Source organism: Arachis ipaensis, chromosome B6 (genome assembly GCF_059453495.1).
Source record: "Arachis ipaensis isolate K30076 ecotype BB chromosome B6, ASM5945349v1, whole genome shotgun sequence".
NCBI lineage: Eukaryota > Viridiplantae > Streptophyta > Magnoliopsida > Fabales > Fabaceae > Arachis > Arachis ipaensis.
The window spans coordinates 66,992,740-67,015,533 of record NC_142441.1 but is presented as its reverse complement, the minus strand read 5'-3'; the positions used below and the strand labels follow the sequence as shown (position 1 = coordinate 67,015,533).

At 45.9% G+C, this 22,794-nt stretch overlaps 22 non-coding genes and 44 pseudogenes across 22 annotated transcripts; all 66 read right to left on the bottom strand.

Moving 5' to 3' along the window:
• Positions 1 to 107: 107 nt before the first annotated feature.
• LOC148560883 (5S ribosomal RNA) lies at positions 108 to 226 on the bottom strand (annotated as a pseudogene).
• Positions 227 to 410: 184 nt separating this feature from the next.
• On the bottom strand, positions 411 to 529 carry LOC148560882 (5S ribosomal RNA; annotated as a pseudogene).
• Positions 530 to 708: 179 nt separating this feature from the next.
• LOC148560881 (5S ribosomal RNA) lies at positions 709 to 827 on the bottom strand. Its single transcript, XR_015891620.1, has one exon. It is a non-coding gene; the product is annotated as a 5S ribosomal RNA (ribosomal RNA).
• Positions 828 to 1,018: 191 nt separating this feature from the next.
• On the bottom strand, positions 1,019 to 1,137 carry LOC148560880 (5S ribosomal RNA; annotated as a pseudogene).
• Positions 1,138 to 1,317: 180 nt separating this feature from the next.
• Positions 1,318 to 1,436, bottom strand: LOC148560879 (5S ribosomal RNA; annotated as a pseudogene).
• A 179-nt stretch (positions 1,437 to 1,615) lies between these two features.
• On the bottom strand, positions 1,616 to 1,734 carry LOC148560878 (5S ribosomal RNA). The gene has a single exon (XR_015891725.1). It is a non-coding gene; the product is annotated as a 5S ribosomal RNA (ribosomal RNA).
• Positions 1,735 to 1,915: 181 nt separating this feature from the next.
• Positions 1,916 to 2,034, bottom strand: LOC148560877 (5S ribosomal RNA). The gene has a single exon (XR_015891793.1). It is a non-coding gene; the product is annotated as a 5S ribosomal RNA (ribosomal RNA).
• A 190-nt stretch (positions 2,035 to 2,224) lies between these two features.
• LOC148560876 (5S ribosomal RNA) lies at positions 2,225 to 2,343 on the bottom strand (annotated as a pseudogene).
• Positions 2,344 to 2,522: 179 nt separating this feature from the next.
• LOC148560875 (5S ribosomal RNA) lies at positions 2,523 to 2,641 on the bottom strand (annotated as a pseudogene).
• Positions 2,642 to 2,819: 178 nt separating this feature from the next.
• On the bottom strand, positions 2,820 to 2,938 carry LOC148560874 (5S ribosomal RNA; annotated as a pseudogene).
• A 185-nt stretch (positions 2,939 to 3,123) lies between these two features.
• On the bottom strand, positions 3,124 to 3,242 carry LOC148560873 (5S ribosomal RNA). Its single transcript, XR_015891549.1, has one exon. It is a non-coding gene; the product is annotated as a 5S ribosomal RNA (ribosomal RNA).
• A 179-nt stretch (positions 3,243 to 3,421) lies between these two features.
• On the bottom strand, positions 3,422 to 3,540 carry LOC148560872 (5S ribosomal RNA; annotated as a pseudogene).
• Positions 3,541 to 3,718: 178 nt separating this feature from the next.
• Positions 3,719 to 3,837, bottom strand: LOC148560871 (5S ribosomal RNA; annotated as a pseudogene).
• A 190-nt stretch (positions 3,838 to 4,027) lies between these two features.
• LOC148560870 (5S ribosomal RNA) lies at positions 4,028 to 4,146 on the bottom strand. Its single transcript, XR_015889921.1, has one exon. It is a non-coding gene; the product is annotated as a 5S ribosomal RNA (ribosomal RNA).
• A 181-nt stretch (positions 4,147 to 4,327) lies between these two features.
• Positions 4,328 to 4,446, bottom strand: LOC148560869 (5S ribosomal RNA; annotated as a pseudogene).
• A 181-nt stretch (positions 4,447 to 4,627) lies between these two features.
• Positions 4,628 to 4,746, bottom strand: LOC148560868 (5S ribosomal RNA). The gene has a single exon (XR_015891399.1). It is a non-coding gene; the product is annotated as a 5S ribosomal RNA (ribosomal RNA).
• Positions 4,747 to 4,926: 180 nt separating this feature from the next.
• On the bottom strand, positions 4,927 to 5,045 carry LOC148560867 (5S ribosomal RNA). Its single transcript, XR_015891792.1, has one exon. It is a non-coding gene; the product is annotated as a 5S ribosomal RNA (ribosomal RNA).
• Positions 5,046 to 5,235: 190 nt separating this feature from the next.
• On the bottom strand, positions 5,236 to 5,354 carry LOC148560866 (5S ribosomal RNA). The gene has a single exon (XR_015890815.1). It is a non-coding gene; the product is annotated as a 5S ribosomal RNA (ribosomal RNA).
• A 179-nt stretch (positions 5,355 to 5,533) lies between these two features.
• LOC148560865 (5S ribosomal RNA) lies at positions 5,534 to 5,652 on the bottom strand (annotated as a pseudogene).
• A 181-nt stretch (positions 5,653 to 5,833) lies between these two features.
• Positions 5,834 to 5,954, bottom strand: LOC148560864 (5S ribosomal RNA; annotated as a pseudogene).
• A 2,665-nt stretch (positions 5,955 to 8,619) lies between these two features.
• On the bottom strand, positions 8,620 to 8,738 carry LOC148560863 (5S ribosomal RNA; annotated as a pseudogene).
• Positions 8,739 to 8,916: 178 nt separating this feature from the next.
• Positions 8,917 to 9,035, bottom strand: LOC148560862 (5S ribosomal RNA; annotated as a pseudogene).
• A 179-nt stretch (positions 9,036 to 9,214) lies between these two features.
• Positions 9,215 to 9,333, bottom strand: LOC148560861 (5S ribosomal RNA; annotated as a pseudogene).
• Positions 9,334 to 9,523: 190 nt separating this feature from the next.
• LOC148560860 (5S ribosomal RNA) lies at positions 9,524 to 9,642 on the bottom strand. The gene has a single exon (XR_015889719.1). It is a non-coding gene; the product is annotated as a 5S ribosomal RNA (ribosomal RNA).
• Positions 9,643 to 9,831: 189 nt separating this feature from the next.
• On the bottom strand, positions 9,832 to 9,950 carry LOC148560859 (5S ribosomal RNA; annotated as a pseudogene).
• Positions 9,951 to 10,142: 192 nt separating this feature from the next.
• LOC148560858 (5S ribosomal RNA) lies at positions 10,143 to 10,261 on the bottom strand. The gene has a single exon (XR_015891202.1). It is a non-coding gene; the product is annotated as a 5S ribosomal RNA (ribosomal RNA).
• Positions 10,262 to 10,453: 192 nt separating this feature from the next.
• LOC148560857 (5S ribosomal RNA) lies at positions 10,454 to 10,572 on the bottom strand. Its single transcript, XR_015891614.1, has one exon. It is a non-coding gene; the product is annotated as a 5S ribosomal RNA (ribosomal RNA).
• Positions 10,573 to 10,763: 191 nt separating this feature from the next.
• On the bottom strand, positions 10,764 to 10,881 carry LOC148560856 (5S ribosomal RNA; annotated as a pseudogene).
• Positions 10,882 to 11,073: 192 nt separating this feature from the next.
• Positions 11,074 to 11,192, bottom strand: LOC148560855 (5S ribosomal RNA; annotated as a pseudogene).
• A 189-nt stretch (positions 11,193 to 11,381) lies between these two features.
• Positions 11,382 to 11,500, bottom strand: LOC148560854 (5S ribosomal RNA). Its single transcript, XR_015891789.1, has one exon. It is a non-coding gene; the product is annotated as a 5S ribosomal RNA (ribosomal RNA).
• A 191-nt stretch (positions 11,501 to 11,691) lies between these two features.
• Positions 11,692 to 11,810, bottom strand: LOC148560853 (5S ribosomal RNA). Its single transcript, XR_015890720.1, has one exon. It is a non-coding gene; the product is annotated as a 5S ribosomal RNA (ribosomal RNA).
• Positions 11,811 to 12,002: 192 nt separating this feature from the next.
• LOC148560852 (5S ribosomal RNA) lies at positions 12,003 to 12,121 on the bottom strand (annotated as a pseudogene).
• A 192-nt stretch (positions 12,122 to 12,313) lies between these two features.
• LOC148560851 (5S ribosomal RNA) lies at positions 12,314 to 12,432 on the bottom strand (annotated as a pseudogene).
• A 191-nt stretch (positions 12,433 to 12,623) lies between these two features.
• Positions 12,624 to 12,742, bottom strand: LOC148560850 (5S ribosomal RNA; annotated as a pseudogene).
• Positions 12,743 to 12,933: 191 nt separating this feature from the next.
• LOC148560849 (5S ribosomal RNA) lies at positions 12,934 to 13,052 on the bottom strand. The gene has a single exon (XR_015890718.1). It is a non-coding gene; the product is annotated as a 5S ribosomal RNA (ribosomal RNA).
• A 192-nt stretch (positions 13,053 to 13,244) lies between these two features.
• Positions 13,245 to 13,363, bottom strand: LOC148560848 (5S ribosomal RNA; annotated as a pseudogene).
• Positions 13,364 to 13,555: 192 nt separating this feature from the next.
• LOC148560847 (5S ribosomal RNA) lies at positions 13,556 to 13,674 on the bottom strand (annotated as a pseudogene).
• Positions 13,675 to 13,865: 191 nt separating this feature from the next.
• On the bottom strand, positions 13,866 to 13,984 carry LOC148560846 (5S ribosomal RNA; annotated as a pseudogene).
• Positions 13,985 to 14,175: 191 nt separating this feature from the next.
• On the bottom strand, positions 14,176 to 14,294 carry LOC148560845 (5S ribosomal RNA). Its single transcript, XR_015890717.1, has one exon. It is a non-coding gene; the product is annotated as a 5S ribosomal RNA (ribosomal RNA).
• A 192-nt stretch (positions 14,295 to 14,486) lies between these two features.
• On the bottom strand, positions 14,487 to 14,605 carry LOC148560844 (5S ribosomal RNA; annotated as a pseudogene).
• Positions 14,606 to 14,797: 192 nt separating this feature from the next.
• On the bottom strand, positions 14,798 to 14,916 carry LOC148560843 (5S ribosomal RNA; annotated as a pseudogene).
• A 191-nt stretch (positions 14,917 to 15,107) lies between these two features.
• On the bottom strand, positions 15,108 to 15,226 carry LOC148560842 (5S ribosomal RNA; annotated as a pseudogene).
• A 192-nt stretch (positions 15,227 to 15,418) lies between these two features.
• On the bottom strand, positions 15,419 to 15,537 carry LOC148560841 (5S ribosomal RNA). The gene has a single exon (XR_015891731.1). It is a non-coding gene; the product is annotated as a 5S ribosomal RNA (ribosomal RNA).
• Positions 15,538 to 15,728: 191 nt separating this feature from the next.
• Positions 15,729 to 15,847, bottom strand: LOC148560840 (5S ribosomal RNA). The gene has a single exon (XR_015891765.1). It is a non-coding gene; the product is annotated as a 5S ribosomal RNA (ribosomal RNA).
• A 191-nt stretch (positions 15,848 to 16,038) lies between these two features.
• Positions 16,039 to 16,157, bottom strand: LOC148560839 (5S ribosomal RNA). Its single transcript, XR_015891209.1, has one exon. It is a non-coding gene; the product is annotated as a 5S ribosomal RNA (ribosomal RNA).
• Positions 16,158 to 16,350: 193 nt separating this feature from the next.
• LOC148560838 (5S ribosomal RNA) lies at positions 16,351 to 16,469 on the bottom strand (annotated as a pseudogene).
• Positions 16,470 to 16,662: 193 nt separating this feature from the next.
• On the bottom strand, positions 16,663 to 16,781 carry LOC148560837 (5S ribosomal RNA; annotated as a pseudogene).
• Positions 16,782 to 16,973: 192 nt separating this feature from the next.
• On the bottom strand, positions 16,974 to 17,092 carry LOC148560836 (5S ribosomal RNA; annotated as a pseudogene).
• A 190-nt stretch (positions 17,093 to 17,282) lies between these two features.
• On the bottom strand, positions 17,283 to 17,401 carry LOC148560835 (5S ribosomal RNA; annotated as a pseudogene).
• A 197-nt stretch (positions 17,402 to 17,598) lies between these two features.
• LOC148560834 (5S ribosomal RNA) lies at positions 17,599 to 17,717 on the bottom strand (annotated as a pseudogene).
• A 179-nt stretch (positions 17,718 to 17,896) lies between these two features.
• On the bottom strand, positions 17,897 to 18,015 carry LOC148560833 (5S ribosomal RNA). The gene has a single exon (XR_015889659.1). It is a non-coding gene; the product is annotated as a 5S ribosomal RNA (ribosomal RNA).
• A 180-nt stretch (positions 18,016 to 18,195) lies between these two features.
• On the bottom strand, positions 18,196 to 18,314 carry LOC148560832 (5S ribosomal RNA; annotated as a pseudogene).
• Positions 18,315 to 18,503: 189 nt separating this feature from the next.
• Positions 18,504 to 18,622, bottom strand: LOC148560831 (5S ribosomal RNA; annotated as a pseudogene).
• Positions 18,623 to 18,815: 193 nt separating this feature from the next.
• Positions 18,816 to 18,934, bottom strand: LOC148560830 (5S ribosomal RNA; annotated as a pseudogene).
• Positions 18,935 to 19,124: 190 nt separating this feature from the next.
• LOC148560829 (5S ribosomal RNA) lies at positions 19,125 to 19,243 on the bottom strand (annotated as a pseudogene).
• A 179-nt stretch (positions 19,244 to 19,422) lies between these two features.
• LOC148560828 (5S ribosomal RNA) lies at positions 19,423 to 19,541 on the bottom strand (annotated as a pseudogene).
• A 197-nt stretch (positions 19,542 to 19,738) lies between these two features.
• Positions 19,739 to 19,857, bottom strand: LOC148560827 (5S ribosomal RNA). Its single transcript, XR_015890845.1, has one exon. It is a non-coding gene; the product is annotated as a 5S ribosomal RNA (ribosomal RNA).
• Positions 19,858 to 20,036: 179 nt separating this feature from the next.
• Positions 20,037 to 20,154, bottom strand: LOC148560826 (5S ribosomal RNA). The gene has a single exon (XR_015888666.1). It is a non-coding gene; the product is annotated as a 5S ribosomal RNA (ribosomal RNA).
• A 185-nt stretch (positions 20,155 to 20,339) lies between these two features.
• Positions 20,340 to 20,458, bottom strand: LOC148560825 (5S ribosomal RNA; annotated as a pseudogene).
• Positions 20,459 to 20,647: 189 nt separating this feature from the next.
• Positions 20,648 to 20,766, bottom strand: LOC148560824 (5S ribosomal RNA; annotated as a pseudogene).
• Positions 20,767 to 20,955: 189 nt separating this feature from the next.
• On the bottom strand, positions 20,956 to 21,074 carry LOC148560823 (5S ribosomal RNA; annotated as a pseudogene).
• A 190-nt stretch (positions 21,075 to 21,264) lies between these two features.
• On the bottom strand, positions 21,265 to 21,383 carry LOC148560822 (5S ribosomal RNA; annotated as a pseudogene).
• Positions 21,384 to 21,584: 201 nt separating this feature from the next.
• LOC148560821 (5S ribosomal RNA) lies at positions 21,585 to 21,703 on the bottom strand (annotated as a pseudogene).
• A 190-nt stretch (positions 21,704 to 21,893) lies between these two features.
• LOC148560820 (5S ribosomal RNA) lies at positions 21,894 to 22,012 on the bottom strand. The gene has a single exon (XR_015891431.1). It is a non-coding gene; the product is annotated as a 5S ribosomal RNA (ribosomal RNA).
• Positions 22,013 to 22,219: 207 nt separating this feature from the next.
• LOC148560819 (5S ribosomal RNA) lies at positions 22,220 to 22,338 on the bottom strand (annotated as a pseudogene).
• A 191-nt stretch (positions 22,339 to 22,529) lies between these two features.
• LOC148560818 (5S ribosomal RNA) lies at positions 22,530 to 22,648 on the bottom strand (annotated as a pseudogene).
• Positions 22,649 to 22,794: the final 146 nt, after the last annotated feature.

Sequence of the window (22,794 nt, the reverse complement as noted above, 5' to 3'; positions counted from 1 at the left end):
CGGGGCCCGTGCGAGCTTGCTAAAAATCAAGTCATTTAGGCTCGCTTTAGCTAAACTATTCAAGATAGCGTCGTTTAAAGAACAAGGGTAAGAACGACGTAAAAAAAAAGGTGCAACACGAGGACTTCCCAGGAGGTCACCCATCCTAGTACTACTCTCGCGCAAGCAAGCTTAACTGCAGAGTTCTGACGGGATCCGGTGCATTAGTGCTGGTATGATCGCACCTGTTAAAGTATGCGCACACAATTATCATAAGGATGTCTCGCGACGTAGGGTAAGTCGAGCTGCGAATCCCTGCGGGCCCGGGCGAGCTTGCCAAAAATCAGGTCATTGAGGCTCGCTTTAGCTAAACTATTCAAGATAGCATCGTTTAAAGAACGAGGGTAACCACGACGTAAAAAAAAAAAAGGGAGGTGCAGCACGAGGACTTCCCAAGATGTCACCCATCCTAGTACTACTCTCGCCCAAGCACGCTTAACTACGGAACTCTGATGGGATCCGGTGCATTTGTGTTGGTATGATCGCACCTGTTAAAGTATGCACACACAATTATCATAAGCATGTCTCGAGACGTAGGGTAAGTCGAGTTGTGAATCCCTGCGTTGCTCGTGCGAGCTTGCCGAAAATCAGGTCATTGAGGCTCGCTTTAGCTAAACTATTCAAGATAGCGTCGTTTAAAGAACGAGGGTAAGCACGATATTAAAAAAAAAGGTGCAACACCAGGACTTCCCAGAAGGTTACCCATCCTAGTACAACTCTCGCCCAAGCACGCTTAACTGCAGAGTTCTGATGGGATCCGGTGCATTAGTGCTGGTATGATCACACCTATTAAAGTATGCGCACATAATTGTCATAAGCATGTCTCGCGACGTAGGGTAAGTCGAGCTGCAAATCCCTGCGGGTCCCGTGCGAGCTTGCCGAAAATCAGGTAATTGAGGCTCGCTTTAGCTAAACTATTCATGATAGCGTCGTTTAAAGAACGAGGGTAAGCACGACGTAAAAAAAAAAAGAAAAAAAAAAGGTGCAACACGAGGACTTCCCAGGAGGTCACCCATCCTAGTACTACTCTCTCCCAAGCACGCTTAACTGCGGAGTTTTGATGGGATCCGGTGTATTAGTGATGGTATGATCGCACCTATTAAAGTATGCGCACGCAATTATCATAAGCATGTCTCACGACGTAGGGTAAGTCGAGCAGCGAATCCCTGCGGGGCCCGTGCGAGCTTGCCAAAAATCAAGTCTTTTAGGCTCGCTTTAGCTAAACTATTCAAGATAGCGTCGTTTAAAGAAAGAGGGTAAACACGACGTAAAAAAAAAAAGGTGCAGCACGAGGACTTCCCAAGAGGTCACCTATCCTAGTACTACTCTCGCCCAAGCACGTTTAACTGCGGAGTTCTGATGGGATCTGGTACATTAGTGCTGGTATGATTGCACCTATTAAAGTATGCGCACATAATTTTCATAAGCATCTCTCGCGACGTAAGGTAAGTCGAGTTGCGAATCCCTGCGGGGCCTGTGCGAGCTTACCGAAAATCAGGTCATTGAGGCTCGCTTTAGCTAAACTATTCAAGATAGCGTCGTTTAAAGAACGAGGGTAAGCACGACGTTAAAAAAAAAGGTGCAACACCAGGACTTCCCAGAAGGTCACCCATCCTAGTACTACTCTCGCCCAAGCACGCTTAACTGCGGGGTTCTGATGGGATCCGGTGCATTAGTGCTGGTATGAACGCACCTATTAAAGTATGCGCACATAATTATCATAAGCTTCTCTCGCGACGTAGGGTAAGTCGAGCTGCAAATCCCTGCGGCGCCCGTGCGAGCTTGCCGAAAATAAGGTCATTGCGGCTCGCTTTAGCTAAACTATTCAAGATAGCGTCGTTTAAAGAACGAGGGTAAGCACGATGTTAAAAAAAAAAAGGTGCAACACTAGGACTTCCCAGAAGGTCACCCATCCTAGTACAACTCTCGCCCAAGCACGCTTAACTGCAGAGTTCTGATGGGATCCAGTGCATTAGTGCTGGTATGATCGCACCTATTAAAGTATGCGCACATAATTATCATAAGCATGTCTCGCGACGTAGGGTAAGTCGAGCTGCAAATCCATGCAAGTCCCGTGCGAGCTTGCCGAAAATCAGGTAATTGAGGCTCGCTTTAGTGAAACTATTCAAGATAGCGTCGTTTAAAGAACGAGGGTAAGCACGACGTAAAAAAAAACGAAAAAAAAAAGGTGCATCACAAGGACTTCCCAGGAGGTCACCCATCCTAGTACTACTCTCGCCCAAGCACGATTAACTGCGGAGTTCTGATGGGATCCGGTGTATTAGTGCTGCTATGATCGCACCTATTAAAGTATGCGCAGACAATTATCATAAGCATGTCTCGCGACGTAGTGTAAGTCGAGCAGTGAATCCCTGTGGGGCCCGTGCGAGCTTGCTGAAAATCAGGTCATTTAGGCTCGCTTTAGCTAAACTATTCAAGATAGCGTCGTTTAAAGAACGAGGGTAAGCACGACGTTAAAAAAAAAGGTGCAACACCAGGACTTCCCAGAAGGTCACCCATCCTAGTTCAACTCTCGCCCAAGCACGCTGAACTGCAGAGTTCTGATGGGATCCGGTGCATTAGTGCTGGTATGATCACACCTATTAAAGTATGCGCACATAATTGTCACAAGCATGTCTCGCGACGTAGGGCTAGTCGAGCTGTAAATCCCTGCAGGTCCCGTGCGAGCTTGACGAAAATCAGGTAATTGAGGCTCGCTTTAGCTAAACTATTCAAGATAGCGTCGTTTAAAGAACGAGGGTAAGAACGACGTAAAAAAAAAGGTGCAACACGAGGACTTCCCAGGAGGTCACCCATCCAAGAACTACTCTCGCGCAAGCAAGCTTAACTGCGGAGTTCTGATGGGATCCGGTGCATTAGTGCTGGTATGATCGCACCTGTTAAAGTATGCGCACATAATTATCATAAGCATGTCTCGCGACGTAGGGTAAGTCGAGCAGCGAATCCCTGCAGGCCCGGGCGAGCTTGCCGAAAATCAGGTCATTGAGGCTCGCTTTAGCTAAACTATTCAAGATAGCTTCGTTTAAAGAACGAGGGTGAGCACGACGTAAAAAAAAAAAAAGAGAGGTGCAGCACGAGGACTTCCCAAGAGGTCACCCATCCTAGTACTATTCTCGCCCAAGCACGCTTAACTGCGGAGTTCTGATGGGATCTGGTACATTAGTGCTGGTATGATCGCACCTATTAAAGTATGCGCACATAATTATCATAAGCATCTCTCGCGACGTAGGGTAAGTCGAGCTGCGAATCCCTGCGGGGACCGTGCGAGCTTGCTGAAAATCAGGTCATTGAGGCTCGCTTTAGCTAAACTATTCAAGATAGCGTCGTTTAAAGAACGAGGGTAAACACGACGTAAAAAAAAAAGGTGCAACACAAGGACTTCCCAAGAGGTCACTCATCCTTGTACTACTTTCGCCCAAGCACGCCTAACTGCGGAGTTCTGATGGGATCCGGTGCATTAGTGCTGGTATGATCGCACCTATTAACGTATGCGCACATAATTATCATAAGCATCTCTCGCGACGTAGGGTAAGTCGAACTGCGAATCCCTGCGGGCCTGTGCGAGCTTGCCGAAAATCTGGTCATTGAGGCTCGCTTTAGCGAAACTATTCAAGATAGCGTCGTTTAAAGAACGAGGGTAAGCACGACGTTAAAAAAAAAGGTGCAACACCAGGACTTCCCAGAAGGTCACCCATCCTAGTACAACTCTCGCCCAAGCACGCTAAACTGCAGAGTTCTGATGGGATCCGGTGCATTAGTGCTGGTATGATCACACCTATTAAAGTATGCGCACATAATTGTCATAAGCATGTCTCGCGACGTAGCGTAAGTCGAGCTGCAAATTCCTGCGGGTCCCGTGCGAGCTTGCCGAAAATCAGGTAATTGAGGCTCGCTTTAGCTAAACTATTCAAGATAGCGTTGTTTAAAGAACGATTGTAAGCACGACGTAAAAAAAGAAAAGAAAAAAAAGGTGCAACACGAGGACTTCCCAGTAGGTCACCCATCCTAGTACTACTCTCGCCCAAGCACGCTTAACTGCGGAGTTCTGATGGGATCCGGTGTATTAGTGCTAGTATGATCGCACCTATTAAAGTAAGCGCACACAGTTATCATAAGCATGTCTCGCGACGTAGTGTAAGTCGAGCAACGAATCCCTGCGGGCCCGTGCGAGCTTGCCGAAAGTCAAGTCATTTAGGCTCGCTTTAGCTAAACTATTCAAGATAGCGTCGTTTAAAAAACGAGGGTAAGCACGACGTAAAAAAAAAAAAAGGTGCAGCACGAGGACTTCCTAAGAGGTCACCCTTCCTAGTACTATTCTCTCCCAAGCACGCTTAACTGTGGAGTTTTGATGGGATCTAGTACATTAGTGCTGGTATGATCGCACCTATTAAAGTATGCGCACATAATTATCATAAGCATCTCTCGCGACGCAGGGTAAGTCGAGCTGTGAATCCCAGCGGGGCCCGTGCGAGCTTGCCGAAAATCAGGTCATTGAGGCTTGCTTTAGCTAAACTATTCAAGATAGCGTCGTTTAAAGAACGAGGGTAAGCACGACGTAAAAAAAAAAAAGGTGCAACACAAGGACTTCCCAGGAGGTCACCCATCCTAGTACTACTTTCGCCCAAGCACGCTTAACTGCGGAGTTCTGATGGGATCCGGTGCATTAGTGTTGGTATGATCGCACCTATTAAAGTATTCGCACATAATTATCATAAGCATCTCTCGCGACGTAGGGTAAGTCGAGCTGCGAATCCCTGCGGCGCCCGTGCGAGCTTGTCAAAAATAAGGTCATTGCGGCTCGCTTTAGCTAAACTATTCAAGATAGCGTCGTTTAAAGAACGAGGGTAAGCACGATGTTAAAAAAAAAAGGTGCAACACTAGGACTTCCCAGAAGGTCACCCATCCTAGTACAACTCTCGCCCAAGCACGCTTAACTGCAGAGTTCTGATGGGATCCAGTGCATTAGTGCTGGTATGATCGCACCTATTAAAGTATGCGCACATAATTGTCATAAGCATGTCTCGCGACGTAGGGTAAGTCGAGCTGCAAATCCCTGCAAGTCCCGTGCGAGCTTGCCGAAAATCAGGTAATTGAGGTTCGCTTTAGCTAAACTATTCAAGATAGCGTCGTTTAAAGAACGAGGGTAAGCACGACGTAAAAAAAAATGAAAAAAAAAAGGTGCAACACGAGGACTTCCCAGGAGGTCACCCATCCTAGTACTACTCTCGCCCAAGCTCGCTTAACTGTGGAGTTCTGATGGGATCCGGTGTATTAGTGCTGGTATGATCGCACCTAATAAAGTATGCGCACACAATTATTATAAGCATGTCTCGCGACGTAGTGTAAGTCGAGCAGTGAATCCCTGTGGGGCTCGTGCGAGCTTGCCGAAAATCAGGTCATTTAGGCTCGCTTTAGCTAAACTATTCAAGATAGCGTCGTTTAAAGAACGAGGGTAAGCACGACGTTAAAAAAAAAGGTGCAACACCAGGACTTCCCAGAAGGTCACCCATCCTAGTACAACTCTCACCCAAGCACGCTGAACTGCAGAGTTCTGATGGGATCCGGTGCATTAGTGCTGGTATGATCACACCTATTAAAGTATGCGCACATAATTGTCATAAGCATGTCTCGCGACGTAGGGTAAGTCGAGCTGCAAATCCCTGCGGGTCCCGTGCGAGCTTGACGATAATCAGGTAATTGAGGCTCGCTTTAGCTAAACTATTCAAGATAGCGTCGTTTAAAGAACGAGGGTAAGAACGACGTAAAAAAAAAAAAGGTGCAACACGAGGACTTCCCAGGAGGTCACCCATCCAAGAACTACTCTCGCGCAAGCAAGCTTAACTGCGGAGTTCTGATGGGATCCGGTGCATTAGTGCTGGTATTTGATGACAAGTCATCTTAGCCTATTTTAACTAGCCTTTTTCTTTTGTTTTTAATTGAATTATGCACTTTCTTGAGCCATAAGCAAGCCAATTGGGTAGATTTTCATGTTTCCTTTGATTTAATCAACCATGTATGAATTCATGCTATTTCATGAGGTTTTATGCTAAAATTGTCACATATTATGAAAGAATGAATATCTCATGATTTTGAGCATAGCTTTGATGTGTTTGGTTGATTAATTATAGGTGAAGAAAGCTTGGAGAAAGGTTGAAGCAAAGAGGAATGGCTAGGAGTGAAGAGAGGAATAAGTGAAATTGAACCTGGAGGCATGAAGTTAGCCCCAACGTTAGCCCCCTAACTTGGAGGCTAACGTTGGGCATGAAGATTACTCCCTGGGCTCCCCACGTTTGAGCCAACGTTAGCCCCCTAACTTGGAGGCTAACGTTGGCACATGAATTCCTCCCTGGCCATCCAACGTTTGCGCCAACGTTAGCCCCCTAACTTGGAGGCTAACGTTGGCACATGAAGACATAAGGGAGAAGGGCCAACGTTAGCCCCAACGTTAGCCCCCTAACTTGGAGGCTAACGTTGGAACTTGAGAAGATCTCCCCTGGGCACCAACGTTTGCGCCAACGTTAGCCCCCTAACTTGGAGGCTAACGTTGGCACATGAAAACATAAGGGAGAGGGGCCAATGTTTGCGCCAACGTTAGCCCCCTAACTTTGAGGCTAACGTTGGCGCCACACACCACAAGGCATACAAGGGGTATACTTCCAACAAGAATAACTTGAGCTACAGAGCTCCAAATGAGGTGATTCAAGAAGCATTGGAAAGTAGGAATCAAGAGCTTTCCAAGCATATATGGCACTGCATGGTGGACACTAAAATTGAGGGAGAAAACTTCCCCGCAATGTGTATAAACGAACATGGTGGCAACCTGCAGTGAGGCCAACTGACCTCTGCACCTTCAAAGGAGTATAACTCGAGCTGTAGAGCTCCAAATAATGTGCTCCCAACGGAATTGGAAAGTAGACATCCAGGGCTTTCCAACAATGTATAATAGTATGGGGTGGACAATACATTTGAGCCTCCAGAACTGGCGTTTTCGCCAACGTTTGAGGGCTAACGTTACCTCAAACGCTGCACATCAAAGCCAGCGACCATGCCCTCTTCAAATGATCATAACATGAGTTGTAGATGTCCAATTGAAGTGATTCCAAGTGGGTTAGAAAGCTGACATTCAGAGCTTTCCAACCATATATGATAGTCTATATTGGGCATAAAATTGGCAACATGACAAGAGGAAAAAGTTGGCGCCATAAATGTGCACAAGGCATTGCCAACGTTAGGGTCAAAGTTAGACCCCTAACGTTGGCACCAACGTCCATACCAGCAGATTGTGTTTGCTAATGTGAAAAGTTGGAGTCAAAGTTAGACCCCTAACTTTGGCTCAAACTTTAGGTCCAACTTTGGCTAACCTCAAACCCGGTTCAATTGGTTCACTTTGGTTCTACCTCAAACTCCAAGAGCAATCAACCAAGGCCTTTATCAACCCAATTCCATCAAGAGCAAGGGCCCAAATGATCATCACTCAAAGGCACAAGAAATAGATAAAATAGGAATTTCATTTAATTGTAATTTGTTTTTAATTTCATTTTCATTTCCATTTTGTAAAGCCTATATAAGGCATCATTTTCATATTTGTGAGGAGGCTGGCTCCACGAGGGAGCATTAGGATTAGAGAGCTCTCTCTTAGTTTACGTTCTTGTCTTGAATCTTGAGTGGAGAATTGAAGAAATTCTGTTTCATTCTCCCTTTGAGATTTCTCTTTGTTTTGCTTGTTTGCATAATTTCAGAAATTGGGATTTGAATCAAAGTTTTCATTTACTGCTTCCATCTTCATTTCTTCTTCAATCTGTCTGCTGTTGAATCAAGGAAGGGCTTGAGATCTAGACTCGTTTTCTAGTCTCTTTGATTCCCTGAGATCTACAATTTTATTTTGCAATTAAGCTGAGAATATGAGCGTTCCTTACTTCACTGCACTTCACAATTTAAATTCTGTTTTAATTCCTAGCATCCAATTTCCTTTATTCTTCCTGCAATTTACATTTCCAGTTGCTTGATCTATTGCTCTCTTTAGTTTTCCTGCACCCACTCCCCTTTACATTTAATGAATTTTATCTTTCTTGCAATTTAAGTTTCTGCAATTTACTTTTCTTGCACTTTAAGTTTCTGTATATTTATTTTCTGCAACTTTAAATTCTCTGCATTTTACATTCTGCTCTCAAAATTTCACCCAACCACTCAATGTTAGCTTGACTAAAATAATCACCCACTAAAATTGCTTGATCCATCAATCCCTGTGGGATCGACCTCACCCCCGTGAGTTTTTATTACTTGATGCGACCCGGTGCACTTGCCGGTTATATTTGGGTGTTTTGGAAGAGATTTATTTTTCCTCCAAAATATCTCATCAGTATGATCGCACCTGTTAAAGTATGCGCACACAATTATCATAAGCATGTCTCGCGACGTAGGGTAAGTCGAGCTGCGAATCCCTGCAGGCCCGGGCGAGCTTGCCGAAAATCAGGTCATTGAGGCTCGCTTTAGCTAAACTATTCAAGATAGCGTCGTTTAAAGAACGAGAGTGAGCACGACGTAAAAAAAAAAAAAAGAGAGGTGCAGCACGAGGACTTCCCAAGAGGTCACCCATCCTAGTACTATTCTCGCCCAAGCACGCTTAACTGCGGAGTTCTGATGAGATCTGGTACATTAGTGCTAGTATGATCGCACCTATTAAAGTATGCGCACATAATTATCATAAGCATCTCTCGCGACGTAGGGTAAGTCGAGCTGCGAATCCCTGTGGGGACCGTGCGAGCTTGCTGAAAATCAGGTCATTGAGGCTCGCTTTAGCTAAACTATTCAAGATAGCGTCGTTTAAAGAACGAGGGTAAACACGACATAAAAAAAAAGGTGCAACACAAGGACTTCCCAGGAGGTCACTCATCCTTGTACTACTTTCGCCCAAGCACGCCTAACTGCGGAGTTCTGATGGGATCCGGTGCATTAGTGGTGGTATGATCGCACCTATTAAAGTATGCGCACATAATTATCATAAGCATCTCTCGCGACGTAGGGTAAGTCGAGCTGCGAATCCCTGCAAGCCCGTGCGAGCTTGCCGAAAATCTGGTCATTGAGGCTCGCTTTAGCTAAACCATTCAAGATAGCGTCGTTTAAAGAACGAGGGTAAGCACGACGTTAAAAAAAAAAGGTGCAACACCAGGACTTCCCAGAAGGTCACGCATCCTAGTACAACTCTCGCCCAAGCACGCTAAACTGCAGAGTTCTGATGGGATCCGGTGCATTAGTGCTGGTATGATCACACCTATTAAAGTATGCGCACATAATTGTCATAAGCATGTCTCGCGACGTAACGTAAGTCGAGCTGCAAATTCCTGCGGGTCCCGTGCGAGCTTGCCGAAAATCAGGTAATTGAGGCTCGCTTTAGCTAAACTATTCAAGATAGCGTTGTTTAAAGAACGAGTGTAACCACGACGTAAAAAAAAAAGAAAAAAAAAAGGTGCAACACGAGGACTTCCCAGTAGGTCACCCATCCTAGTACTACTCTCGCCCAAGCACGCTTAACTGCGGAGTTCTGATGGGATCCGGTGTTTTAGTGCTAGTATGATCGCACCTATTAAAGTAAGCGCACACAATTATCATAAGCATGTCTCGCGACGTAGTGTAAGTCGAGCAACGAATCCCTGCGGGCCCGTGCGAGCTTGCCGAAAATCAGGTAATTGAGGCTCGCTTTAGCTAAACTATTCAAGATTGCGTCTTTTAAAAAATGAGGGTAAGCATGACGTAAAAAAAATAAAAAATAAATAGGTGCAACACGAGGACTTCCCAGGAGGTCACCCATCCTAGTACTACTCTCGCCCAAGCAGGCTCCACTGCGGAGTTCTGATAGGATCCGGTGCATTAGTGCTGGTATGATTGCACCTATTAATGTATGCGGACATAATTATCATAAGCATGTCTCGCGACGTAGGGTAAGTCGAGCTGCGACTCCCTGCGGGGCCCATGCGAGCTTGCCGAAAATCAGGTCATTGAGACTCGCTTTAGCTAAACTATTCAAGATAGCCTCGTTTAAAGAACGAGGGTAAGCACGACGTAAAAAAAATAAAAACAATAAATAGGTGCAACACGAGGACTTCCCAGGAGGTCACCCATCCTAGTACTACTCTCGCCCAAGCACGCTTAACTGTGGAGTTCTGATAGGATCCGGTGCATTAGTGCTGGTATGATCGCACCTATTAAAGTATGCGCACATAATTATCATAAGCATGTCTCGCGACGTAGGGTAACTCGAGCTGCGAATCCCTGCGGACCCGGGCGAGCTTGCCGAAAATCAGGTCATTGAGGCTCGCTTTAGCTAAACTATTCAAGATAGCGTCGTTTAAAGAACGAGGGTAAGCACAACGTAAAAAAAAATAAAAAAAATAAATAAGTGCAACACGAGGACTTCCCAGGAGGTCACCCATCCTGGTACTACTCTCGCCCAAGGACGCTTAACTGCGGAGTTCTAATAGGATCCGGTGCTTTAGTGCTGGTATGATCGCACATATTAATGTATGCGCACATAATTATCATAAGCATGTCTCGAGACGTAGGGTAAGTCGAGCTGTGAATCCCTGCGGGCCCGTGCGAGGTTGCTGAAAATCAGGTAATTGAGACTCGCTTTAGCTAAACTATTCAAGATAGCGTCGTTTAAAGAACGAGGGTAAGCACGACGTAAAAAAAATAAAAAAAATAAATAGGTGCAACACGAGGACTTCCAGGAGGTCACCCATCCTAGTACTACTCTCGCCGAAGCACGCTTAACTGCGGAGTTCTGATAGGATCCGGTGCATTAGTGCTGGTATGATCGCACATATTAATGTATGCGCACATAATTATCATAAGCATGTCTCGAGACGTAGGGTAAGTCGAGCTGCGAATCCCTGCGGGGCCCGTGCGAGCTTGCCGAAAATCAGGTAATTGAGACTCGCTTTAGCTAAACTATTCAAGATAGCGTCGTTTAAAGAACGAGGGTAAGCACGACGTAAAAAAAATAAAAAAAATAAATAGGTGCAACACGAGGACTTCCCAGGAGGTCACCCATCCTAGTACTACTCTCGCAGAAGCACGCTTAACTGCAGAGTTCTGACGGGATCCGGTGCATTAGTGCTGGTATGATCGCACCTATTAAAGTATGTGCACATAATTATCATAAGCATGTCTCGCGAAGTAGGGTAAGTCGAGCTACGAATCCCTGCGGGGCCCGTGCGAGCTTGCCGAAAATCAGGTAATTGAGACTCGCTTTAGCTAAACTATTCAAGATAGCGTCGTTTAAAGAAGGAGGGTAAGCACGACGTAAAAAAAATAAAAAAAAATAGGTGCAACACGAGGACTTCCCAGGAGGTCACCCATCCTAGTACTACTCTCGCCTAAGCACGCTTAACTGCGGAGTTCTGATAGGATCCGGTGCATTACTGCTGGTATGATCGCACCTATTAATGTATGCGCACATAATTATCATAAGCATGTCTCGCGACGTTGGGTAAGTCGAGCTGCGAATCCCTGTGGGGCCCATGCGAGCTTGCCGAAAATCAGGTCATTGAGGCTCGCTTTAGCTAAACTATTCAAGATAGCATCGTTTAAAGAACGAGGGTAAGCACGACGTAAAAAAAATAAAAAAATAAATAGGTGCAACACGAGGACTTCTCAGGAGGTCACCCATCCTAGTACTACTCTCGCCCAAGCACGCTTAACTGCGGAGTTCTGATAGGATCCGGTGCATTAGTGCTGGTATGATCACACCTATTAATGTATGCGCACATAATTATCATAAGCATGTCTCGCGACGTAGGGTAAGTCGAGCTGCGAATCCCTGCGGGGCCCATGCGAGCTTGCCGAAAATCAGGTCATTGAGGTTCACTTTAGCTATACTATTCAAGTTAGCGTCGTTTAAAGAACGAGGGTAAGCACGACGTAAAAAAAATAAAAAAAATAAATAGGTGCAACACGAGGACTTCCCAGGAGGTCACCCATCCTAGTACTACTCTCGCCGAAGCACGCTTAACTGCGGAGTTCTGATAGGATCCGGTGCATTAGTGCTGGTATGATCGCACATATTAATGTATGCGCACATAATTATCATAAGCATGTCTCGAGACGTAGGGTAAGTCGAGCTGCGAATCCTTGCGGGGCCCGTGCGAGCTTGCCGAAAATCAGGTAATTGAGACTCGCTGTAGCTAAACTATTCAAGTTAGCGTCGTTTAAAGAACGAGGGTAAGCACGACGTAAAAAAAATAAAAAAAATAAATAGGTGCAACACGAGGACTTCCCAGGAGGTCACCCATCCTAGTACTACTCTCGCCGAAGCACCCTTAACTGCGGAGTTCTGATAGGATCCGGTGCATTACTGCTGGTATGATCGCACATATTAATGTATGCGCACATAATTATCATAAGCATGTCTCGAGACGTAGGGTAAGTCGAGCTGCGAATCCTTGCGGGGCCCGTGCGAGCTTGCCGAAAATCAGGTAATTGAGACTCGCTTTAGCTAAACTATTCAAGTTACCGTCGTTTAAAGAACGAGGGTTAGCACGACGTAAAAAAAATAAAAAAATAAATAGGTGCAACACGAGGACTTCCCAGGAGGTCACCCATCCAAGTACTACTCTCGCCAAAGCACGCTTAACTGGGGAGTTCTGATAGGATCCGATGCATTAGTGCTGGTATGATCGCACATATTAATGTATGCGCACATAATTATCATAAGCATGTCTCGAGACGTAGGGTAAGTCGAGCTGCGAATCCCTGCGGGGCCCGTGCGAGCTTGCCGAAAATCAGGTAATTGAGACTCGCTTTAGCTAAACTATTCAAGATAGCGTCGTTTAAAGAACGAGGGTAAGCACGACGTAAAAAAAATAAAAAAATAAATAGGTGCAACACGAGGACTTCTCAGGAGGTCACCCATCCTAGTACTACTCTCGCCCAAGCACGCTTAACTGCGGAGTTCTGATAGGATCCGGTGCATTAGTGCTGGTATGATCACACCTATTAATGTATGCGCACATAATTATCATAAGCATGTCTCGCGACGTAGGGTAAGTCGAGCTGCGAATCCCTGCGGGGCCCATGCGAGCTTGCCGAAAATCAGGTCATTGAGGTTCACTTTAGCTATACTATTCAAGTTAGCGTCGTTTAAAGAACGAGGGTAAGCACGACGTAAAAAAAATAAAAAAAATAAATAGGTGCAACACGAGGACTTCCCAGGAGGTCACCCATCCTAGTACTACTCTCGCCGAAGCACGCTTAACTGCGGAGTTCTGATAGGATCCGGTGCATTAGTGCTGGTATGATCGCACATATTAATGTATGCGCACATAATTATCATAAGCATGTCTCGAGACGTAGGGTAAGTCGAGCTGCGAATCCTTGCGGGGCCCGTGCGAGCTTGCCGAAAATCAGGTAATTGAGACTCGCTGTAGCTAAACTATTCAAGTTAGCGTCGTTTAAAGAACGAGGGTAAGCACGACGTAAAAAAAATAAAAAAAATAAATAGGTGCAACACGAGGACTTCCCAGGAGGTCACCCATCCTAGTACTACTCTCGCCGAAGCACCCTTAACTGCGGAGTTCTGATAGGATCCGGTGCATTACTGCTGGTATGATCGCACATATTAATGTATGCGCACATAATTATCATAAGCATGTCTCGAGACGTAGGGTAAGTCGAGCTGCGAATCCTTGCGGGGCCCGTGCGAGCTTGCCGAAAATCAGGTAATTGAGACTCGCTTTAGCTAAACTATTCAAGTTACCGTCGTTTAAAGAACGAGGGTTAGCACGACGTAAAAAAAATAAAAAAATAAATAGGTGCAACACGAGGACTTCCCAGGAGGTCACCCATCCAAGTACTACTCTCGCCAAAGCACGCTTAACTGGGGAGTTCTGATAGGATCCGATGCATTAGTGCTGGTATGATCGCACATATTAATGTATGCGCACATAATTATCATAAGCATGTCTCGAGACGTAGGGTAAGTCGAGCTGCGAATCCCTGCGGGGCCCGTGCGAGCTTGCCGAAAATCAGGTAATTGAGACTCGCTTTAGCTAAACTATTCAAGATAGCGTCGTTTAAAGAACGAGGGTAAGCACGACGTAAAAAAAATAAAAAAATAAATAGGTGCAACACGAGGACTTCTCAGGAGGTCACCCATCCTAGTACTACTCTCGCCCAAGCACGCTTAACTGCGGAGTTCTGATAGGATCCGGTGCATTAGTGCTGGTATGATCACACCTATTAATGTATGCGCACATAATTATCATAAGCATGTCTCGCGACGTAGGGTAAGTCGAGCTGCGAATCCCTGCGGGGCCCATGCGAGCTTGCCGAAAATCAGGTCATTGAGGTTCACTTTAGCTATACTATTCAAGTTAGCGTCGTTTAAAGAACGAGGGTAAGCACGACGTAAAAAAAATAAAAAAAATAAATAGGTGCAACACGAGGACTTCCCAGGAGGTCACCCATCCTAGTACTACTCTCGCCGAAGCACGCTTAACTGCGGAGTTCTGATAGGATCCGGTGCATTAGTGCTGGTATGATCGCACATATTAATGTATGCGCACATAATTATCATAAGCATGTTTCGAGACGTAGGGTAAGTCGAGCTACGAATCCTTGCGGGGCCCGTGCGAGCTTGCCGAAAATCAGGTAATTGAGACTCGCTGTAGCTAAACTATTCAAGTTAGCGTCGTTTAAAGAACGAGGGTAAGCACGACGTAAAAAAAATAAAAAAAATAAATAGGTGCAACACGAGGACTTCCCAGGAGGTCACCCATCCTAGTACTACTCTCGCCGAAGCACCCTTAACTGCGGAGTTCTGATAGGATCCGGTGCATTACTGCTGGTATGATCGCACATATTAATGTATGCGCACATAATTATCATAAGCATGTCTCGAGACGTAGGGTAAGTCGAGCTGCGAATCCCTGCGGGGCCCGTGCGAGCTTGCCGAAAATCAGGTAATTGAGACTCGCTTTAGCTAAACTATTCAAGTTACCGTCGTTTAAAGAACGAGGGTTAGCACGACGTAAAAAAAATAAAAAAATAAATAGGTGCAACACGAGGACTTCCCAGGAGGTCACCCATCCAAGTACTACTCTCGCCAAAGCACGCTTAACTGGGGAGTTCTGATAGGATCCGATGCATTAGTGCTGGTATGATCGCACATATTAATGTATGCGCACATAATTATCATAAGCATGTCTCGAGACGTAGGGTAAGTCGAGCTGCGAATCCCTGCGGGGCCCGTGCGAGCTTGCCGAAAATCAGGTAATTGAGACTCGCTTTAGCTAAACTATTCAAGATAGCGTCGTTTAAAGAACGAGGGTAAGCACGACGTAAAAAAAATAAAAAAAATAAATAGGTGCAACACGAGGACTTCCCAGGAGGTAACCCATCCTAGTACTACTCTCGCCCAAGCACGCTTAACTGCGGAGTTCTGATAGGATCCGGGGCATTAGTGCTGGTATGATCGCACATATTAATGTATGCGCACATAATTATCATAAGCATGTCTCGAGACGTAGGGTAAGTCGAGCTGCGAATCCCTGCGGGGCCTGTGCGAGCTTGCCGAAAATCAGGTAATTGAGACTCGCTTTACCTAAACTATTCAAGTTAGCGTCGTTTAAAGAACGAGGGTAAGCACGACGTAAAAAAATAAAAAAAATAAATAGGTGCAACACAAGGACTTCCCAGGAGGTCACCCATCCTAGTACTACTCTCGCCGAAGCACGCTTAACTGCAGAGTTCTGACGGGATCCGGTGCATTAGTGCTGGTATGATCGCACCTATTAAAGTATGTGCACATAATTATCATAAGCATGTCTCGCGAAGTAAGGTAAGTCGAGCTACGAATCCCTGCGGGGCCCGTGCGAGCTTGCCGAAAATCAGGTAATTGAGACTCGCTTTAGCTAAACTATTCAAGATAGCGTCGTTTAAAGAACGAGGGTAAGCACGACGTAAAAAAAATAAAAAAATAAATAGGTGCAACACGAGGACTTCCCAGGAGGTAACCCATCCTAGTACTACTCTCGCCCAAGCACGCTTAACTGCGGAGTTCTGATAGGATCCGGTGCATTAGTGCTGGTATGATCGCACATATTAATGTATGCGCACATAATTATCATAAGCATGTCTCGAGACGTAGGGTAAGTCGAGCTGCGAATCCCTGCGGGGCCTGTGCGAGCTTGCCGAAAATCAGGTAATTGAGACTCGCTTTAGCTAAACTATTCAAGTTAGCGTCGTTTGAAGAACGAGGGTAAGCACGACGTAAAAAAAAATAAAAAAAATAAATAGGTGCAACACGAGGACTTCCCAGGAGGTCACCCATCCTAGTATTACTCTCGCCGAAGCACGCTTAACTGCAGAGTTCTGACGGGATCCGGTGCATTAGTGCTGGTATGATCGCACCTATTAAAGTATGTGCACATAATAATCATAAGCATGTCTCGCGAAGTAGGGTAAGTCGAGCTACGAATCCCTGCGGGGCCCGTGCGACCTTGCCGAAAATCAGGTAATTGAGACTCGCTTTATCTAAACTATTCAAGATAGCGTCCTTTAAAGAACGAGGGTAAGCACGACGTAAAAAAAAATAAAAAAAATAAATAGGTGCAACACGAGGACTACCTAGGAGGTCACCCATCCTAGTACTACACTCGCCCAAGCACGCTTAACTGCGGAGTTCTGATAGGATCCGGTGCATTAGTGCTGGTATGATCGCACATATTAATGTATGCGCACATAATTATCATAAGCATGTCTCGAGACGTAGGGTAAGTCGAACTGCGAATCCCTGCGGGGCCCGTGCGAGCTTGCCGAAAATCAGGTAATTGAGACTCGCTTTAGCTAAGCTATTCAAGATAGCGTCGTTTAAAGAACGAGGGTAAGCACGACGTAAAAAAAAATAAAAAAATAAATAGGTGCAACACGAGGACTTCCCAGGAAGTCACCCATCCTAGTACTAATCTCGCCCAAGCACGCTTAACTGCGGAGTTCTGATAGGATCCGGTGCATTAGTGCTGGTATGATCGCACTATTAATGTATGCGCACATAATTATCATAAGCATGTCTCGCGACGTAGGGTAAGTCGAGCTGTGAATCCCTGCGGGGCCCATGCGAGCTTGCCGAAAATCAGGTCATTGAGGCTCGCTTTAGCTAAACTATTCAAGATAGCATCGTTTAAAGAACGAGGGTAAGCACGACGTAAAAAAAATAAAAAAATAAATAGGTGCAATACGAGGACTTCCCAGTAGGTCACCCATCCTAGTACTACTCTCGTCCAAGCACACTTAAATGTGGAGTTCTGATAGGATCCGGTGCATTAGTGCTGGTATGATCGCACCTATTAATGTATGCGCACATAATTATCATAAGCATGTCTCGCGACGTAGGGTAAGTCGAGCAGCGAATCCCTGCGGGGCCCGTGCGAGCTTGCCGAAAATCAGGTAATTGAGGCTCGCTTTAGCTAAACTATTCAAGATTGCGTCATTTAAAGAACGATGGTAAGCACAACGTAAAAAAAAAAGAAGAAGAAAAAGAAAGAGGTGCAACACGAGGACTTCCCAGGAAGTCACCCATCCTAGTACTACTCTCGCCCAAGCACGCTTAACTGTGGAGTTCTGATGGGATCCGATGCATTAGTGCTGGTATGATCGGACCTATTAAAGTTTGCGCACATAGTTATCATAAGCATGTCTCGCGACGTAGGGTAAGTCGAGCTGCGAATCCCTGCGGGGCCCGTCCGAGCTTTCCGAGAATCAGGTCATTGAGGCTCGCTTTAGCTAAACTATTCAAGATAGTGTCGTTTAAAGAACGAGGGTAAGCACGACGTAAAAAAAAAAGGTGCAACACGAGGACTTCCCAGGAGATCACCCATCCTAGTACTACTCTCGCCCAAGCACGCTTAACTGCGGAGTTCTGATGGGATCCGGTGCATTAGTGCTGGTATGATCGCACCTATTAAAGTATGTGCACATAATTATCATAAGCATATCTTGCGACGTAGGGTAAGTCGAGCTGCGAATCCCTGCGGGGCCCGTGCGAGCTTGCCAAAAATCAGGTCATTGAGGCTCGCTTTAGCTAAACTATTCAAGATAGCGTCGTTTAAAGAACGAGGGTAAGCACGACGTCAAAAAAAAAAGGTGCAACACAAGGGCATCCCAGGAGGTCAACCATCCTAGTACTTCTCTCGCCCAAGCATGCTTAACTGCAGAGTTCTGATAGGAACCGGTGCATTTGTGCTGGTATGATCGCACCTATTAAAGTATGCGCACATAATTATCATAAGCATCTCTCGCGACATAGGGTAAGTCGAGCTGCGAATCCCTGCGGGCCCGTGCGAGCTTGCCGAAAATCAGGTAATTGAGGCTCGCTTTAGCTAAACTATTCAAGATAGCATCGTTTAAAGAACGAGGGTAAGAACGACGTAAAAAAAAAAGAAAAAAAAAAGGTGCAACACGAGGACTTCCCAAGAGGTCACCCATCCTAGTTCTACTCTCGCGCAAGCAAGCTTAACTGCGGAGATCTGATGGGATCCGGTGCATTAGTGCTGGTATGATCGCACCGATTAAAGTATGCGCACACAATTATCATAAGCATGTCTCGCGACGTAGGGTAAGTCAAGCTGCGAATCCCTGCGGGCCCGGGCGAGCTTGCCAAAAATCAGGTCATTGAGGCTCGCTTCAGCTAAACTATTCAAGATAGCGTCGTTTAAAGAACGAGGGTAAGCACGACGTTAAAAAAAAAAAAGAGAGAGAGAGAGGTGCAGCACGAGGAATTCCCAAGAGGTCACCCATCCGAGTACTACTCTCGCCCAACCACGCTTAACTGCGGAGTTCTGATGGGATCTGCTACATTAGTGCTGGTATGATCGCACCTATTAAAGTATGCGCACACAATTATCATAAGCATGTCTCGCGACGTAGGGTAAGTCGAGCTGCGAATCCCTGCGGGCCCGGGCGAGCTTGCTAAAAATCAGTTCATTGAGGCTCGCTTCAGCTAAACTATTCAAGATAGCGTCGTTTAAAGAACGAGGGTAAGAACGACGTAAAAAAAAATGAAGAAGAAAGAGGTGCAACACGAGGACTTCCCAGGAAGTCACCCATCCTAGTACTACTTTCTCCCAAGCACGCTTAACTGTGGAGTTCTGATGGGATCCGGTGCATTAGTGCTGGTATGATCGCACCTATTAAAGTTTGCGCACATAATTATCATAAGCATGTCTCGCGACGTAGGGTAAGTCGAGCTGCGAATCCATGCGGGGACCGTGCGAGCTTTCCGAAAATCAGGTCATTGAGGCTCGCTTTAGCTAAACTATTCAAGATAGCGTCGTTTAAAGAACGAGGGTAAGCACGACGTAAAAAAAAAAGGTGCTACACAAGGACTTCCCAGGAGGTCACCCATCTTAGTACTACTCTCATCCAAGCACGCTTAACTGCGGAGTTCTGATAGGATCCGGTGCATTATTGCTAGTATGATCGCACCTATTGATGTATGCGCACATAATTATCATAAGCATGACTCGAGACGTAGGGTAAGTCGAGCTGCGAATCCCTGCGGGGCCCGTGCGAGCTTGCCGAAAATCAGGTAATTGAGGCTCGCTTTAGCTAAACTATTCAAGATTGCGTCATTTAAAGAACGAGGGTAAGCACGACGTAAAAAAAAAAAAAAAAGAAGAAGAAATAGGTGCAACACGAGGACTTCCCAGGAAGTCACCCATCCTAGTACTACTCTCGCCCAAGCATGCTTAACTGCGGAGTTCTGATGGGATCCGGTGCATTAGTGCTGGTATGATCGCACCTATTAAAGTTTGCGCACATAATTATCATAAGCATGTCTCGCGACGTAGGGTAAGTCGAGTTGCGAATCTCTGCGGGGCCCGTGCGAGCTTTCCGAAAATCAGGTCATTGAGGCTCGCTTTAGCTAAAGTATTCAAGATAGCGTCGTTTAAAGAACGAGAGTAAGCACGACGTAAAAAAAAAAGGTGCAACACGAGGACTCCCAGGAGGTCACCCATCCTAGTACTACTCTCGCCCAAGCACGCTTAACTGCGGAGTTCTGATGGGATCCGGTGCATTAGTGCTGGTATGATCGCACCTATTAAAGTATGCGCACATAATTATCATAAGCATGTCTCGCGACGTAGGGTAAGTCGAGCTGCGAAACCCTGCGGAGCCCGTGCAAGCTTGCCAAAAATCAGGTCATTGAGGCTCGCTTTAGCTAAACTATTCAAGATAGCGTCGTTTAATGAACAAGGGTAAGCACGACGTAAAAAAAATAAAAAAGGGTGCAACACGAGGACTTCCCAGGAGTTCACCCATCCTAGAACTACTCTCACCCAAGCACGCTTAACTGCGGAGTTCTGATGGGAACCGGTGCATTAGTGCTGGTATGATCGCACCTATTAAAGTATGCGCACATAATTATCATAAGCATCTCTCGCGACGTAGGGTAAGTCGAGTTGCGAATCCCTGCGGGGCCCGTGCGAGCTTGCCGAAAATCAGGTAATTGAGGCTCGCTTTAGCTAAACTATTCAAGATAGCGTCGTTTAGAGAACGAGGGTAAAAACGACGTAAAAAAAAAAGAAAAAAAAAGGTGCAACACGAGGACTTCCCAGGAGGTCACCCATCCTCGTACTACTCTCGCGCAAGCAAGCTTAAGTGCGGAGTTCTGATGGGATCCGATGCATTAGTACTGGTATGATCGCACCTATTAAAGTATGCGCACATAATTATCATAAGCATCTCTCGCGACGTAGGGTAAGTCGAGCTGCGAATCCCTATCGGGCCCGTGCGAGCTTGCCGAAAATCAGGTCATTGAGGCTCGCTTTAGCTAAACTATTCAAGTTAGCGTCGTTTAAAGAACGAGGGTAAGCACGACGTTAAAAAAAAAAAAAAAAAGAGGTGCACCACGAGGACTTCCCAGGAGGTAACCCATCCTAGTACTACTCTCGCCCAATCACGTTTAACTACGGAGTTCTGATAGTATCCGGTGCATTAGTGCTGGTATGATCGCACCTATTAAAGTATGCGCACATAATTATCATAAGCATGTCTCGCGACGTAGGTTAAGTCGAGCTGCGAATCCCTGCGGGGCCCGTGCGAGCTTGCCGAAAATCAGGTAAATGAGGCTCGCTTTAGCTAAACTATTCAAGTTAGCGTCGTTTAAAGAACGAGGGTAAGCACGACGTAAAAAAAAAGGGAAAAAAAAAGGTGCAACACAAGGACTTCCCAGGAGGTCACCCATCCTAGTACTACTCTCGCCCAAGCACGCTTAACTGCGGATTTCTGATGGGATCCAGTGCATTAGTGCTGGTATGATCGCAGCTATTAAAGTATGCGCACATAATTATCATAAGTATCTCTCGCGATGTAGCGTAAGTCGAGCTGCGAATCCCTGCGGGCCCGGGCGAGCTTGCCGAAAATCAGGTCATTGAGGCTCGCTTTAGCTAAACTATTCAAGATAGCGTCGTTTAAAGAACGAGGGTAAGCACGACGTAAAAAAAAATAAAAAAAAAAAATAAAAGAGAGAGGTGCAGCACGAGGATTTCCCAAGAGGTCACCCATCCGAGTACTACTCTCGCCCAAGCACGCTTAACTGTGGAGTTCTGATGGGATCTGGTACATTAGTGCTGGTATGATCGCACCTATTAAAGTATGCGCACATAATTATCATAAGCATGTCTCGCGACGTAGGGTAAGTCGAGCTGCGAATCCCTGCGGGGCCCGTGCGAGCTTGCCGAAAATCAGGTAATTGAGGCTCGCTTTAGCTAAACTATTCAAGATAGCGTCGTTTAAAGAACGAGGGTAAGCACGACGTAAAAAAAAAGGGAAAAAAAAATGTGCAACACAAGGACTTCCCAGGAGGTCACCCATCCTAGTACTACTCTCGCCCAAGCACGCTTAACTGCAGAGTTCTGATGGGATCCAGTGCATTAGTGCTGGTATGATCGCACCTATTAAAGTATGCGCACATAATTATCATAAGCATCTCTCGCGACGTAGGGTAAGTCGCGCTACGAATCCCTACGGGGCCCGTGCGAGCTTGCCGAAAATCAGGTCATTGAGGCTCGCTTTAGCTAAACTATTCAAGATAGCGTCGTTTAAAGAACGAGGGTAAGCACGACGTTAAAAAAAAAAAAAAAAAAAAAAAAAAAAAAAAAAAGAGGTGCACCACGAGGACTTCCCAGGAGGTAACCCATCCTAGAATTACTCTCGCCCAATCACGTTTAACTGCGGAGTTCTGATAGGATCCGGTGCATTAGTGCTGGTATGATCGCACCTATTAAAGTATGCGCACATAATTATCATAAGCATGTCTCGCGACGTAGGTTAAGTCGAGCTGCGAATCCCTGCGGGGCCCGTGCGAGCTAGCCGAAAATCTGGTAATTGAGGCTCGCTTTAGCTAAACTATTCAAGTTAGCGTCGTTTAAAGAACGAGGGTAAGCACGACGTAAAAAAAAAAGGAAAAAAAAAAGGTGCAACACAAGGACTTCCCAGGAGGTCACCCATCCTAGTACTACTCTCGCCCAATCACGTTTAACTGCGGAGTTCTGATAGAATCCGGTGCATTAGTGCTGGTATGATCGCACCTATTAAAGTATGCGCACATAATTATCATAAGCATGTCTCGCGACGTAGGTTAAGTCGAGCTGCGAATCCCTGCGGGGCCCGTGCGAGCTTGCCGAAAATCAGGTAATTGAGGCTCGCTTTAGCTAAACTATTCAAGATAGCGTCGTT